Source organism: Hyaena hyaena, unplaced genomic scaffold (genome assembly GCF_003009895.1).
Source record: "Hyaena hyaena isolate Hyena2069 unplaced genomic scaffold, ASM300989v1 scaffold_18, whole genome shotgun sequence".
NCBI classification, from domain to species: Eukaryota; Metazoa; Chordata; class Mammalia; order Carnivora; family Hyaenidae; genus Hyaena; species Hyaena hyaena.
Genome location: NW_024080649.1, coordinates 5875165 through 5889556, shown reverse-complemented (window position 1 = coordinate 5889556; position 14392 = coordinate 5875165). Strand labels below are relative to the sequence as shown.

Genomic DNA, 14392 nt, shown 5'->3' with positions numbered 1-14392 from the left:
AACATCTGTTATTAGTAGCAATAACAAACTATCCTTTTTAAAAAATAAAGTATAGGGGCGCCTGGGTGGCTTAGTCGGTTAAGCGTCGACTTTCGCTTAGGTCATGATCTCGCGGTTCGTGGGTTCAAGCCCCGCGTCAGGCTCTGTGTTGACTGCCAGCTCAGAGCCTGGAGCCTGTTTCAGAGTCTGTGACTCCTTCTCTCTCTGACCCTCTCCTGCTCACGCTGTCTCTCTCTCTCTCTCTCTCTCCTAGAAATAAATAAAAACATTAAAGAAAAAAATAAAGTATAAATATGATTATAGTGATGACTCAGCTAAACATAGCTGAGAATCTAAAACACATTTTTATAACCTCATGCAGCAATATAGAGAACATCACATCAACATACTAAAACATCTACTTTACTCTATTTGCACGTTCTAATTTACAAATTAGAAAACTAAAAGGGAAACAGAGTAGGGTGGAGACCAGGAGACAGAAGCTGTTTTAGGGAAGAACATGGACAGTCAACAAAATGTCATCCGTAAGTAAGGGAAAGAACAGCAGCAGCAAAGCAAAAAAATAAAACCTATGTAGAGCAGAAACAAGTATCTAAACAGCATAGTAGCAAGATTAATAAATTCTACAGATTTGCTATACAACGTGCGCCTACAGTTAACAATACTGTACTGTGCAACTGAAAATTTCTCAAGAAGAGAGGTCTGTTCATATTCTTACCACAATTTTTAAAAGTTTGTGCTTTTTAAAAGTTTTTTTTTAAAGCTTACTTGTTTTGAGAGAGACAGTGACAGCAAGTGGGGGAAGGGCAGAGAGGGAGACTCCTAAGCAGGTTCCAGCACTGTCAGTGCAGACCCAGTCACAGGGCTCAAACTCATGAACCTTGAGATCAGGACCTTAGCTGAAGTCAGGCACTTAACCAACTGAGCCACCCAGGCACCCCTACATCATAGATTTTTATCCTGTAAAAGTTTTTAAGTGATTAATCAAAAAGAAACAGATCAAATCACTGGTAAATCTCTGCCTTTGAGTTCCACAGTAATTACCTTAATCTTATAATCTTTTTACAAACCCAAAATTAAAATACTTACCTTAGTTTATTGTTTAAATGTATGTTTATTTTTGAGAGAGAGAGAGAGAGAGAGAGACAGAGATGAGCAGAGTGTGAGTAGGGGAGGGGCAGAGACAGAGGGAGACCAGAATCCAAACCAGGCTCCAGGATCGGAGCTGTCAGCACAGAGCCCCATGCAAGGCTTAAACTCACAAGCCATGAGATCATGACCTGAGCTGAAGTCAGATGCTTACCTGACTGAGCCAGCCAGGCACCCCTAAAATACTTATCTTCAACACACACACAGCATAGTAATCTGAGCCTATTTTAGTGTACTAACAAAAAACAACCAACTCTCCCTAAAGTCTTAAAAGTATTAAATTACAAACAGTACCATAATTAGTTTTTATAAGACCTTGATTTATCAAGAAATGGCTCAATAACATAACATTTAGCATTTAATGCAGAAGTGGAAAACCTGAACATAAAATTGTATCCTAACATCAAATTATATACATTAAACGTATATCAGTACATTTATATACATTATATATAATTCATAATCCATAATACATTTATAATCCCATTATAGACAATAAATATTGTGTATACCTCAATAAAGTAAATGTTCTTCTTTTTCTTTGAGTGGTTTTAGGAAATATAAATTTTTTTTAAGTTTATTTATTTTTGAGAGAGAGCATGAACAGGGGAGGAACAGAGAGAGGGAGGGAGGGAGACACTGAGGAAGAGGGAGGGAGAGACTGAGGAAGAGAGAGAGAGGGAGGGGGGAAGAGAGAGAGAAGGGGGAGGGGGGAGGGAGGGAAGGAGGGAGAGAGAGAGAGACAGAGAGAGAGAGGGAATCCCAAGTGGACTCCCCACTGGTAGTGCTCAACTCAGGACTCAAACCCACCAAACCAAGAGATCATGACCTGAGCCAAAACCAAGAGTCAGATGCTCAACTGACTGAGCCACCCAGGCACCCAATAAAGTTGTGTTTTAAGACTAAGATGACAACTGCATGAATAAAATATTAAAATTGCGCCTGTGGAATAACCAGTTTCTAAAAATTATATAGTTCAAATACTGTCTGCTATTGCTAATTTAACTACTTGACCTATCAAGTCAAAGACTTGAGAAAGACTGAGAAAAATGTTAAAGCCTACCACTATAATTGTGTTTGTCCATTTCTCCTTTTTTATACTATTTACATTTAGTATTTCAGTGGTTTTATTCAATGCCTAAGTGTCCCTGTTTTATATTACATGGCTTGTACATTTTATAAAAATAAGATGTCCTTTTTATTCTAAAATACTTATTAGGTGGTGCGCCTGGGTGGCTCAGTCAGTTAAGTGTCCGACTTCAGTTCAGGTCACGATCTCACCATTTGTAGGTTCCAGCTGAATGCTTGCTCAGAGCCTGGAGCTTGCTTCACATTCTGTGACTCTTTCTTTCTCTGCCCCTCCCCCACTCATGCTCTGTCCCAAAAATAAATATAAAAAAAAAATTTAATACTTAGTAGGACAAGGATGGAAAAGGGACACAGAAAAATTAAAATTCTGACTTGTTAAGATAAACAGATTATAGATAAACGTGTCTCATTAATGGTTTTTTTCATAATGCTGAAAAATAACAAAAAAGAAGTGTGAAATTCATTTTTGAAAAGTTTCTATCCAAAATGTAAACAAAATGAAGTTTTGGAGCTTAAACTAATTACTTTATATACCCAAAGAGTAACCAAAATTATGAATACTTACTATAGGAAAGAAATAGAAAAAATAAAACAATGACTATATATGTTCCAATTCTCCTAAAATTCATCCCAAAATGGAGAAAATGGTTATTTTCCAAAATCTCCACAAACCTCTTTAGTTGATAAAGATTTTCCTCCTACTACAATACCAACTCCAGGCCATGATTACCTTTTTTTCTTTGAAATGCCTGTTTTTCCCAGTCAAATATAAGCTCCTAAAGGCCAGATCGTCTTGGTTTTATTTATCCTTGTATTCCCATTACCTAAGATTAGTAATTTGATAAATACTGCAATTAACTAAATTCTAAATGCAAGAAGCATCTTAGATTTAAAAAGAAAATGCACCTGTCCTTTCCAAAGCACACAAAATAAAGAACGTGCACCAGCTACTTCACAACAGCCATGGGACAGGCATCAGGACTCAACCCAGTCCTCTATTCTATCCAGTTCAGTTAAGTCTCTTCCTATTTCTGAACTCCCACTATTTGGCTGTGAACTCTGAGTCACTAACAGCCAACAGTTAAGAATGTATAACCAAAAAGCTGAGGCAACTGCTGTCACATTATCCTTCTTTCCCTAAGCCTAAAGCTATGTGAGCTTTAACCTAAAAAGACATTCTAAATTAAAAGGAACTTTTCAATATTAAAATTACCTCCTTTTCAATCCAACACAAAAACTGTACTTGAATTCTTGCTAAACAATGAGAAAAAATCCAAAAAATTAGATTTCAATTAACTTTACCAGTGATTACTCTGTAACACCCAAGCTCTGAGTTGTTAAGTATGGCTAAGAACACTCAAGGGACCTAAGTTAACACTCGGCAAAACCCTCTGAAAGAAGTTACTGTGCTTTCTCTTCTGCATTCTCCATATGGCCTACATTTTTATATTATGCTCCACACAAAAGCCCTACTTCAGATTTTTAATGCATATAAATATATGACTTGCTTTAATCCATTTACAACTTGCAAAACACTATGACCAAAGTAGTAAGAAAGCTTACACCAAATATAAAAACAGTATTAAGCTTTGATCACACTGTTACTTTCCAATATTTCTTACAGATACCAGCTGTCATTCATCTGACTTAACTGGGTTCTTTTCACCCTCTTTGTGTTTTTATGTTTTTCTTTCCTTTGAGTATTGGGCAGCAGGGAGGGGGAGGCAGTGCAAATCTATTTCCACTGTATGAAGAAATGTACTCATAGAAGGGAAATGTTCTACAGAGTGAAGAAAAGGGAAGAGAAGTGTTAATACATCACTGCTTGAATAAGAGAGATTAAATCTGGGGGTATTTTGGTCACTGCAGAGGTTAACACCATTGTGGGACAGGGATAGTTCTTTCATCATGTTTCACCATGACCTAGAATGATGAGCATTCAAGATCATTCAATTTTGTATGCTTTGGCTTCAGGCTCATAATGCAACTTTGTGATTCTTAATCCTCTTTTCAAGTATCTTGTCTCCCAAATTCCTTCAAGGGTGCCCTGGAAAGTAGACACATAATTCAGAAGAAAGCACAGCCCTTTGTAAATTATAACATTGTTATTCTAACTCACATATCCATGAGTTTGATTAGGCTAAATCATCTCTAGATGAAATACTAAAATGGACTTTCTCGATCTTCAAGGCTAAGCGAATGCTGTGAAATGTAGACCACATCAAGATACCACCACACCCAGTCTAGGCAGCCAGCTGGCAGTCCTCTAAGTCTTAAGTTCAATTCTCCTTAAAATGCCACAAAAATTACAGCCATCTCCTTTAATTATCCGTAACCAAAATTCACTGAAACTGAGAATTTAAAAACAGATATATATAAATACAAATATGCTTACTGAACAACTCAACTCCATTAAGATGCATGAAAATAAAAGCCAAATAAATATAAACATCATCAATATCTAATTTGTCACTAATAAAAAGCAAATTTTCACTCTCTCAAACTACTATTATTAGTAAAAATGTCCTAAGGGGCCCACACTTATCAAGAATTGTCAGAAAATTCTCAAAACAAAAATCTTGGCTTTTTAAGAGATATGCTCCAGGGTGCCTGGGTGGCTCAGTCACAGTTAAGTGTCTGACTATGGCTCAGGTCATGATGTTCGTGGGTTCGAGCCCCATGTCAGGCTCCACGGTGACAGTGCTGAGCCTACTTGGGATTGTCTCTCTCTGCCCCTTCCCTTGCTCAGGTGCATGCATTCTCTCTCAAAATAAATAAACAAACTTTAAAAAATAAATTAAAAATATGCCTCAAAGGATATATGTTAAGGAAGACAAATTATCTATGCCATGTAGAAATATAGATGCCTTTTTAACTTCTGTACATTTTCTACTATATTTTAAATAATGAGCATATATTACTGAAGCAATAAATTGTGCTTTGAAAATTCAAAGTAATAAACATCATATTGGACTAGTATAGCAAAACTGTAAACTTTCAAAATAGCAAGATAAAATTCATCTTGAAAAGACAGAGTCACATTTATCTAAAGGCATTTTCTGCAGGATGACATCAGAAAGTGTACTAGAAAATTACTAGAACGTGATTTCACGCTAAGATAACAAAGCTTCCCTAGCATATTCTTCATAAATCCAAGTTCTGTTCATTCTGGATACCAAGAAAGGGGGGAATGGGGATTTGGTCCACCGGAAATTAAAGGTCCATTTTTAATCCATGTTACTGACATTAATTAGAAATAAAGAGGGAAAAGTCTCACTGACAATAGTATCAAAAAGTATAAAATATCTAGGAGTAAATTTAGCAAGAAAGGAATAAGAATCACATGAAGACTATTAAATCTACAAAACCTTTATTGAAGAAACTAAAACTGAAACAGGATTTAAACAAATGGAAATTCATAAGGAAAAGTTATAATTAAAAATGTCAGGCCTCTCAAAATAAACACATGGATAATGCAATTCCAAAGAGTGGACTTTTTTTTTGAGGTTTTCTGAACCCAAAAAATTATTTTCAATCAGTAGATATAGGAATAAATGTTCAAAAATAATCAAGAAAATTCAAAAGTACAGTGGTAGCTTTTCTTTTAAAAAAAATGTTTATTTATTTATTTGGAGGAAGAATGAGTGAGTAGGGGCATGCAAGTGGAGGAGGGGCAGAGAGGGAGAATTCCAAGTACTGTCAGCAGAGAGCCTGACATAAGGTTTCAACTCCCCAACTATGAGAACATGACCTGAGTGGAAACCAAGAGTCAGATGCTTAAACGACTGAGTCACCCAGGAGCCCCAGAGAGGAGCTTCTTCTTTTTTTTTTTTTTTAACATTTATTTTTGAGAGACAGAGCACGAGGAGGGGAGGGTCAGAGAGAGAGGAAGAGACAATCCGAAGCAGGCTCCAGGCTCCCAGCTGTCAGCATAGAGCCTGATGCGGGGCTTGAACTCACCAACTGTGAGATCATGACCTGAGCTGAAGTCAGATACCCAATGGACTGAGTCACCGAGGTGCCCCAGAGGAGCTTTTCTTAACAGAGTGTAACTTTTTACAAAGATACTATAATCAAAAAAAAACTAAAATAAAAAAGTAAAGAGAAAAAAAGAACCAGAAATACAGCAAACATATATGGAAACTTAGAAGACCGCATTTAATTCATTGAGGAAAGGATGGTTATTTAGTCTTCATGTAGTTAGCTCTCCACACAAAAGAAAACCATATAAGACTCCTTGCTTCATATAAAAGTTAATTCCAGATGAATAAATACATGTGTCATAAAACAAAAAATTAATATACCATAAGGTGTTCCTATAACATGAGGAAAAACAAAAGTGAACCAAGAATATCCACAGAAAATTAAACAAAAAATGAACCAAGGACATGAAAATTCTCAATGAAGGAAATCCAAATAATTAAAAAAAATATATATGAGAAGAGGCTAGCTCTAATTATAGCCAGGAAAATTAAAACTAAGACCAACTGAGAGAGTAGTCATCATCTGGCAAACCAGTAAAAATTATTTACATCTAATGATGTGATGATATAGAAAACTCACTGTTTGTAGAGGTGAAACTTATAACAACCTACTTAGAGAATAATCTGGCAATAAAAACATTTAAAGTATATGTCCTTTAACCCAGAAATCCCACCTTGGAGACTCTAGACTATAGAAATAAAAGTGGCAGAAAGTAAGGTAACAGGTACAAGGATTTTACTGTACCACTGCTTGTATTAACAAAATCTAGACACAACCTAAACATCCATAAGAAAATAACCAATTAAATTATGTATGGTACACATCCATATTATAAGACATAATAGGGACATTTAAAAAAACAAGATCAAATTATATGTACTGACCAGGATGTGTTAAGAAAAGCTTGTTACAGAGTAATATAAAATATGATCTCCCTTTTGTAAAAACAAAGAATCCATACATAAGTGCATATTTATGTTAGTATACACAGCACTTGACCAAGCATGGAGGGAAATAATGAAATATACCCATAACCTGGTGAAGTATACCCATAACATGGCTGGGGACTAACAGTGAGGAGAAGGAATGAAATGATAAATTTAAATATGTTTTTAGTTTTTTTCATTTATTATAATGGACACCTATTATTTTATAAATTACAAATATAAAAAGAAAACCTTAGCATTATGAAAGTGCATTATTCAAACAAGAGGGGAAAGACAGTAACAAATCATTGAACTGCATCAACACATTTCCATGGGGGTGGGGGTAGAGCCTGAAATTCTCAACTTACTATTAGTTTCTTTAGTATAATGAGTTATCATATTAAGAATTCAAAAGAAAGAAGATGGCAGGAAGTGTAGATTTCTTCACTGCCACTAGAAACTTTTGCAAAAGAAAGTTCCTGGAAGGCTCAGTCTATTAAGCTTCTGACTCTCAATTTTAACTCAGGTCAAGACCTAAGGTCATGGGGTGCCTGGGCAGTTATGCCTCTGACTTCGGCTCAGTTCATGATCTCACAGTTGGTGGGTTCAAGCCCAGTGTCAGGCTCTGTGCTAACAGTTCGGATCCTGATGCCTGCTTCGGATTCTCTGTCTCCCTCTCTCTCTTTCTCAAAAATAAATACATTAAAAAAATTTAAAACGAAAAACAAAACACAAGATCTCAGGTCATGAGATCAAGCCCCACGGTGGCTGAGCTTGGAGACTGTAACTTTCTTTCTCTGACCCTCCCTCACTTGCACCGTGCTCTCTCAAAAGAGAATCTCACTCAGCCATGAAGAGAAGAGTAATGTCAACTTCAGAATTAAACATATAAATAATATTTTCAAAGATATGTATATACATATATTTTTTTTTTGAGAGAGAGAGAGAGCTCGCGCGTGTGTGCACACGAGCAGGGGAGGGGCAGAGGAGAATAGAGAGAGAATCTTAATTAAGCAGGCTCCATGCTCTGTGCAGAGTTGGGCTTGGGGCTCAATCCCACAACCCTGGGATCATGAACTGAATGGAAATCAACAGTCCTACGCTCAACTACTGAGCCACCCAGGCACCCCTATGTTTTCTAAGCCTGAAAGTAAACTTCATTAACATCAATTCTGTAAGTCACAAATAAATGACCTGCAGTAGCTTCTCATAACTCAGGGCTCTAACTGCTTTTGGCTCTGGCATTAACCAATTACCATGTATTTGAGTACCTGAACAAGTTTTCCATATTATTTTTTCATCCATTATTATCTATTCCAGAGTAGCTACTAAGTGGCAGACACTGTGCTAGGTACTATGGATGTCATAAATCAGATAGTTCTTGTCCTCTGAAAGCTCAAGAAAAGGTAGACAATTCAATTACTTTAAAGAAAGCACTACACCCCTTTGCCAGGGACTGGAGTGGAAAGAACAGGTTTACTAGGTGAAAGGGCGAAAAGAAAAGCATTCCAGGTATAGATAGGCATAAGAGGTACAAAGAGAATTAAAGAATATGAAGTATTCAAGAAACAGTAAAAAGTTCAGTGTGTGTAGAGGTGCCTGGCTAGCTCAGTCCATAGAGCATGCAACTTCTGATCTTGGGGTCAATGAGTTCAAGCCCCACATTGCATGCAGAGCTTACTTTTAAAAAATTTAAAAATACCTAAATAAGTAAAGTTCAATGTGTGTAAATAAAAATAACACAACCACATGCTAGTAAATGCTTCCTCATTCTACTTTCTTAAATAATCAACACAATTTATTAGGCTTTCATCATGCAATGTTTCTAAAGAAAATATAAAGCCCAACTTTCACTAGTAGAGACAAACACACATTTACAAAAGATCACATATATTGAGTACTATCAGAAAAAGAAGCTCTTCTCACAACAGCTTGCCATCAATAAATCATACTGAAAATCTCATACCTACAAAGATACAGGTTGCCTAAGTATTTTCAATTAATTTCCCCATTCATCTCAAACCAATATTTTCACCATATTTTAAAAGTATGATGTCTTCAAAAATTTCAAAAAGTGGGAAGAGAACCAAATCTTTTGTGCAGACTTTAAAAAGGAATAAAAAAAATTAACTTCCCTTCCCTTTCTTCAGCTTAAAACGGAATAATTTCCCAATAGTGAAGATTAAAAAAGAGCTTCACTAAACTGAGCTGTAAAAACACTAGTGGAACTCCTTTCACTTTGAGTTGTACAAATACATGATCATTTACTAAAGTTAGATCTTTTAACCCAATAGTGTACATCATCTATTCTAGATCAGCCTTATTTTTATCCCAAAGGTTTGTAAGAGGAATACAAATATTGTACAGTTCCAAAGATCTACGTTCATGTCTTTCTCATATTTACTCTTCAACAAAACTCCAGAACATTAACTTCAAAACCAAACAAGCTGAAAAGCCTAGGATGCTCAGTAAAACACATTACAAACAGCTACAAGAAAGCTAGAGTGAGCAAAGCACCTGCCTATCAGGTTACACCCTGACTGTTGCAGTCTAACAACAGAGAAAGGGTGTAAAAACTACTTGCCTTTAAGATGTCTTTAATTATTTATAAAGTACAAAGGTCACATGTTTTCTTCCTCTTTTAAAATACTACATTTTTTTCCTTTGGAAGCCTATTTTTCACTGACAACATTTATAACATTAATTTTCTCCAACTGTCTGAGTAAACAAAAAATGTAAAACTTCCAAGTCCCTAATGAAAAAGCACTTCTCATTTCCATCATGTTATCTTAAACCTTGCCCTTTTATACAAAACTGTTAGTTAATGCTGACTCAACAAGTTTGGCAAGAGTGAGGGTTTTGTTGTTGTTGTTGTTGTACTTCTGGACCCTACAAACGTTGACAAAAGATTGTTTTTCTAGAAACCAAAACTCAGGCCAAATTAGCTGTTTTGTGTTACTCCTTCAATGAAGAAGAAAAAAAAACCTTTTATGTATTTTCAAGGTAGAAATGAGTGCCTTCACGGATATAAAATTTTTCTACACAAAAAGACAAATGGAAAAATTCTAATGCTTTTTGACAAAGATACAATTTTCAAAACCTATAAGCCAAGGTTTATTAAGAGCTTAGGTATATCTATATGTTCTCTTAATTTTAAAATTAGTTGTGGGGCACCTGGGTGGCTCAGTCGGTTAAGCATCCAACTTTAGCCCAGGTCATGATCTGACGGTCTGTAGGTTCAGGCCCCGTCAGGCTCTGTCCTGACAGCTCAGAGCCTGGAGCCTGCTTCAGATTCTGTGTATCTCTCTCTCTCTCTCTCTCTCTCTCTCTGCCCCTCCTCTGCTCACACTGTCTCTGTCTCAAAAATAAACACTGAAAACAATAATAATAAAAAATAATAAAATAAAATTAGTTGTTACTTTCAGGGCACCTGGGTGGCTCAGTTGGTTAAGCATCTGACTTCAGCTCAGGTCATGATCTCAGGTTTGTGAGTTCCAGCCCTGCATCCGGCTCTGTGCTGACAGCTCAGAGTCCGGAGCCTACTTTGGATTCTGTGTCTCAGTCTCTCTCTGCCCCTCCCCCACTTGTGCTCTGTCTCTGTCTCTCAAAAATAAATATTGTAAAAAAAAATTTTTTTTATTAGTTGTTACTTTAAATCTTATCCTCCATGAAAGAAATTGGATAAAAGTAACAAAGGGATGAAAGTCTGCCAAAATCAAGAACTGGAAACAATTCATACAGCTGAAAATGACTGAATTTTAAGCAACAAAAATAGCTGAACGAGCATTTGCAGTTTAGAGAAAAGTAAATAGTTTAGATTCTCTGAAACTTAATCTAAGTAAGAGTTTTAAAGTTTTGCTATCAATTAAGTCCCACTTTATACACAAAATTTTTAAATCCTCATCAAATGCAAATAAAGGGATTAAGCATTTCGAGAATCTGTTTTGGTATGTAGTTTTCTAATTCAATTTTTTAATTAAAAATAATCTTTTGGGGGCGCCTGGGTGGCTTAGTCGGTTAAGCGTCCGACTTTCGCTTAGGTCATGATCTCGCGGTTTGTGGGTTTGAGCCCCGCGTCGGGCTCTGTGCTGACTGCCAGCTCAGAGCCTGGAGCCTATTTCAGATTCTGTATCTCCCTCTCTCTCCAACCTGCCCCTGCTTATGCTGTCTCTCTCTCTCTCTCTCTCCTAGAAATAAATAAAAAACATTTAAAAAAATAAATAAATAAAAATAATCTTTTGGAAAATACTCATTCAGCTCTTTCAACGTGTATAGTTTTTATAAAACACAAAAAAACTTGCACTTTTGTTTTTGTACATCACTGATTTCAAAACTACTTTTTCAATAAGGAGGAGGATGAAATATCACCAAAGTATTGCTGACAATTTTTGTACATTATAGTTTCACTCTAAAATTTACTCTCAAGGGGTGTCTGGCTGGCTCAATCAATAGAGCATTCAACTCCTGATCTCAGGGTCATGAGTTCATTTGAGGCCCAAGGTGGGGGTAGAGTGTACTATAAAAAAGATAAATAAAATTTACTCTCAATTCTAGAACTGGTAGGAGAGAAACAGATCAAGGAACAAGCCAACTGATCCCAAAAGAAAATGAATTGAAGTTCCCTAAGCAATGTTAATTTCAAGTATAATCCCACAATGTTAGACAAAGTAGACATTCAAGTATGTGATCAACAGTACACTACAGAACACTTTGCTTATAATTTGTAAGGCAAAAAGACTCTCCAATTGATTGCAAACCACCTAAGAATGAATGATGTTTAACTACCAATACATTATACCACGAAATGATTGGAGTTAAATAACACTATTTGATAGCTCTTCTAATAACTTTGTTTTAAAAAGGTAACTCAGAAATAGTATTTCACTAACTACAAAGGAGTACTTAGTAAACGATTAAGCATTCCCTCGATGTTCAAGGGGTTGACAGTTCCTTTAAACCAAAGAGAAACTCCCTATCTTGACAGTAAATACACAAATACTAACATTTTTCAAAACTCTCCTTAAAACAAATAACAAGAACACTATTTACAATGAAAACACTCAATCTTCTATGGAGACATCACATGACCAGTACAAAAATTTATCTACCTGATAAGAATAATACACTTAGACATGGATTGTAAGTATTAAAAGATCTGATCCAATTTAAAGTTATAATTTTACTTCACTTTTCTCTTCATCCCTCTGCATTGCGTCCATCAAGATACAAATTTAAATTTCAGCAGTCACTAGCCTGTAATCTCAAATTATTTCTCTTTCACAGATTTAAAAACTCAGGTTGAGATGAAATAGAAGCGATTCAATCACACTCACCTAACTTGAAATGTAGGAAATAATCAGTGAATTACTGTGAAATGTTTTATTCAAACATGCTATTTTACAAACATACTTTAAGTACAGCATGAAAGCAATTAGATTACGGGGGCGCCTGGGTGGCTCAGTCGGTTGAGCGTCCGACTTCGGCTCAGGTCATGATCTCATGATTCGTGGGTTCGAGCCCCGCATCGAGCTCTGTGCTGACAGCTAGCTGAGAGCCAGGAGCCTGTTTCGGATTGTGTCTCCCTCTCTCTCTGACCCTCCCCTGTTCACGCTGACCCTCTCTCTCTGACCCTCCCCTGTTCACGCTGACTCTCTCTCTCAAGAAATTTAAAAAAAAATTTTTTTTTTAATTTTTTTGAAAAAAGAAAAAAAAGAAAGTAATGAGATTATGGACAACTGAAAAGTCTGCATTTTTAAACCAAAACTTAAGGTGTATAGTCTGACAAGAATTATGGGGAACAGTGGAAATGAATATTTAAAATTAAATTATTCCTAGAAAATTCTAACACATGAAGTCAATTTAAGTATTTTTTTAGAATCAGTCAACAAGATCATTACCGTACAAAACACCTGCAAGTTAAGATCACTAAGAAATCTTCACTCGCTCCTCTCTTCTGTTAACTAATCCTTACAGTAGCCAAAAAAAGTTACTTCCCTTTCTACCTACGTGAGATTAAGATCCTTCTCAGGCAATTTCCATGCCCAGGGTTATATATCACCAATACAAATACATAAATTGTCAATAAGCACCAAATAACTAAGTGTTCAGCACGCGAAGGGAGTTCACCAATGAGAAAACATGACAGCCTCCTCCCTACCCACGCCTCAAAAAAAGCCATTTAATCAGCCTCGCAAACATTTACTGCTGAAGTATACTCTGCGCGAGTAGTTCGACGGATCTCCTTCACCAAACCCTAACTGGGAAACATAACCAATCGTCCGGACTCTTTCAGACAGTCAAGAAGATCCGGATAATTATTAGAAACTGACGTCCTCAGGATCAGGAGTTTGAGAGAAGGGTAAGCAGTGTGCTCGCAGGTGAATTGGGGGGAGGGGGGAAACCCTGAAAATAGGAAACGAAGTTGGTCGGAAGGTTAGAGAGAGGTGAGGTCGATGTCCGGTTCAGAGAGGACGGCACTGCAGGGCAGACAGCGATTAACTGAGCATTTGGAAGAGCTAAAAAGAGTTCTACGAAACACCTGACCCGAATACAAGACACAAGAACGCTGGTATATGGCTCGGAGAAGACACGCGGGGGTGGGGCCCAGCCCGCTAACCCTGCTCCCTGAATGAACCCTCAAAAGAGGATCGAAGCCCGAGAAAGTCAATGGGTCCAAAGGAGGCCCGCACCGGCCCGGCAACGCCACAGCACAGAACGCAGACGCGCGCGGAGCCTCCTGGTCCGAGGCCTCGGGTCGGCCCTCAAGAAGTCGGAGCAGCCCCTGGGGCTCCGGGCCCCTCCTGGGCCAGCCTCTGTCCTCTCTTTTCACCCCCAAAAGCCTAGAACCGGACTCATGGGATTGACAGGCAGCTTCCGGCCGAGCGCTCCCGGCAGGCGCGGGGCAAAAGGAGCAATATGTCCTTAGCGCCGCGAGTGACACTCACCGGCCCGAAACCTCGAATGAAACCAGCAGCTCCGGGGGCGGCGGCAGCAGTGGCAGCAGGAACCGAACATCCAAAATGGCGGCTCCCTCGGCCTCACCACCGCTACTGCAGGCGGAAGGATCCTTTTAGGAAGGAGGGAGTTTTTAACTAACTTCACACACTATCGCAAAAACTTTAGCCTCTGTCTCCCTCTCTTTGTCTATTCCGCGTTCCCTGGAAGTAACTTCTTGTGCTGCCCCTCTCCTGTTACCCAAAAACTCGAACCCCACCGAGGACTATTTGCCAAGGAGGAGGTGACTG

The 14392-nt window shown here is 37.6% G+C and overlaps 1 protein-coding gene across 2 annotated transcripts in view; it reads right to left on the bottom strand.

The window, feature by feature from the left end:
• AP1G1 (adaptor related protein complex 1 subunit gamma 1) overlaps window positions 1–14316 on the bottom strand; it is an 81933-nt gene extending 67617 nt beyond the window's left edge. For both annotated transcript variants that reach the window (XM_039221792.1, XM_039221797.1), the window contains exon 1: window positions 14093–14316. The gene's annotated coding sequence lies outside the window, so the exon portion shown is untranslated. The remainder of the gene's footprint in view (window positions 1–14092) is intronic.
• Between the last annotated feature and the right edge of the window lie 76 nt (window positions 14317–14392).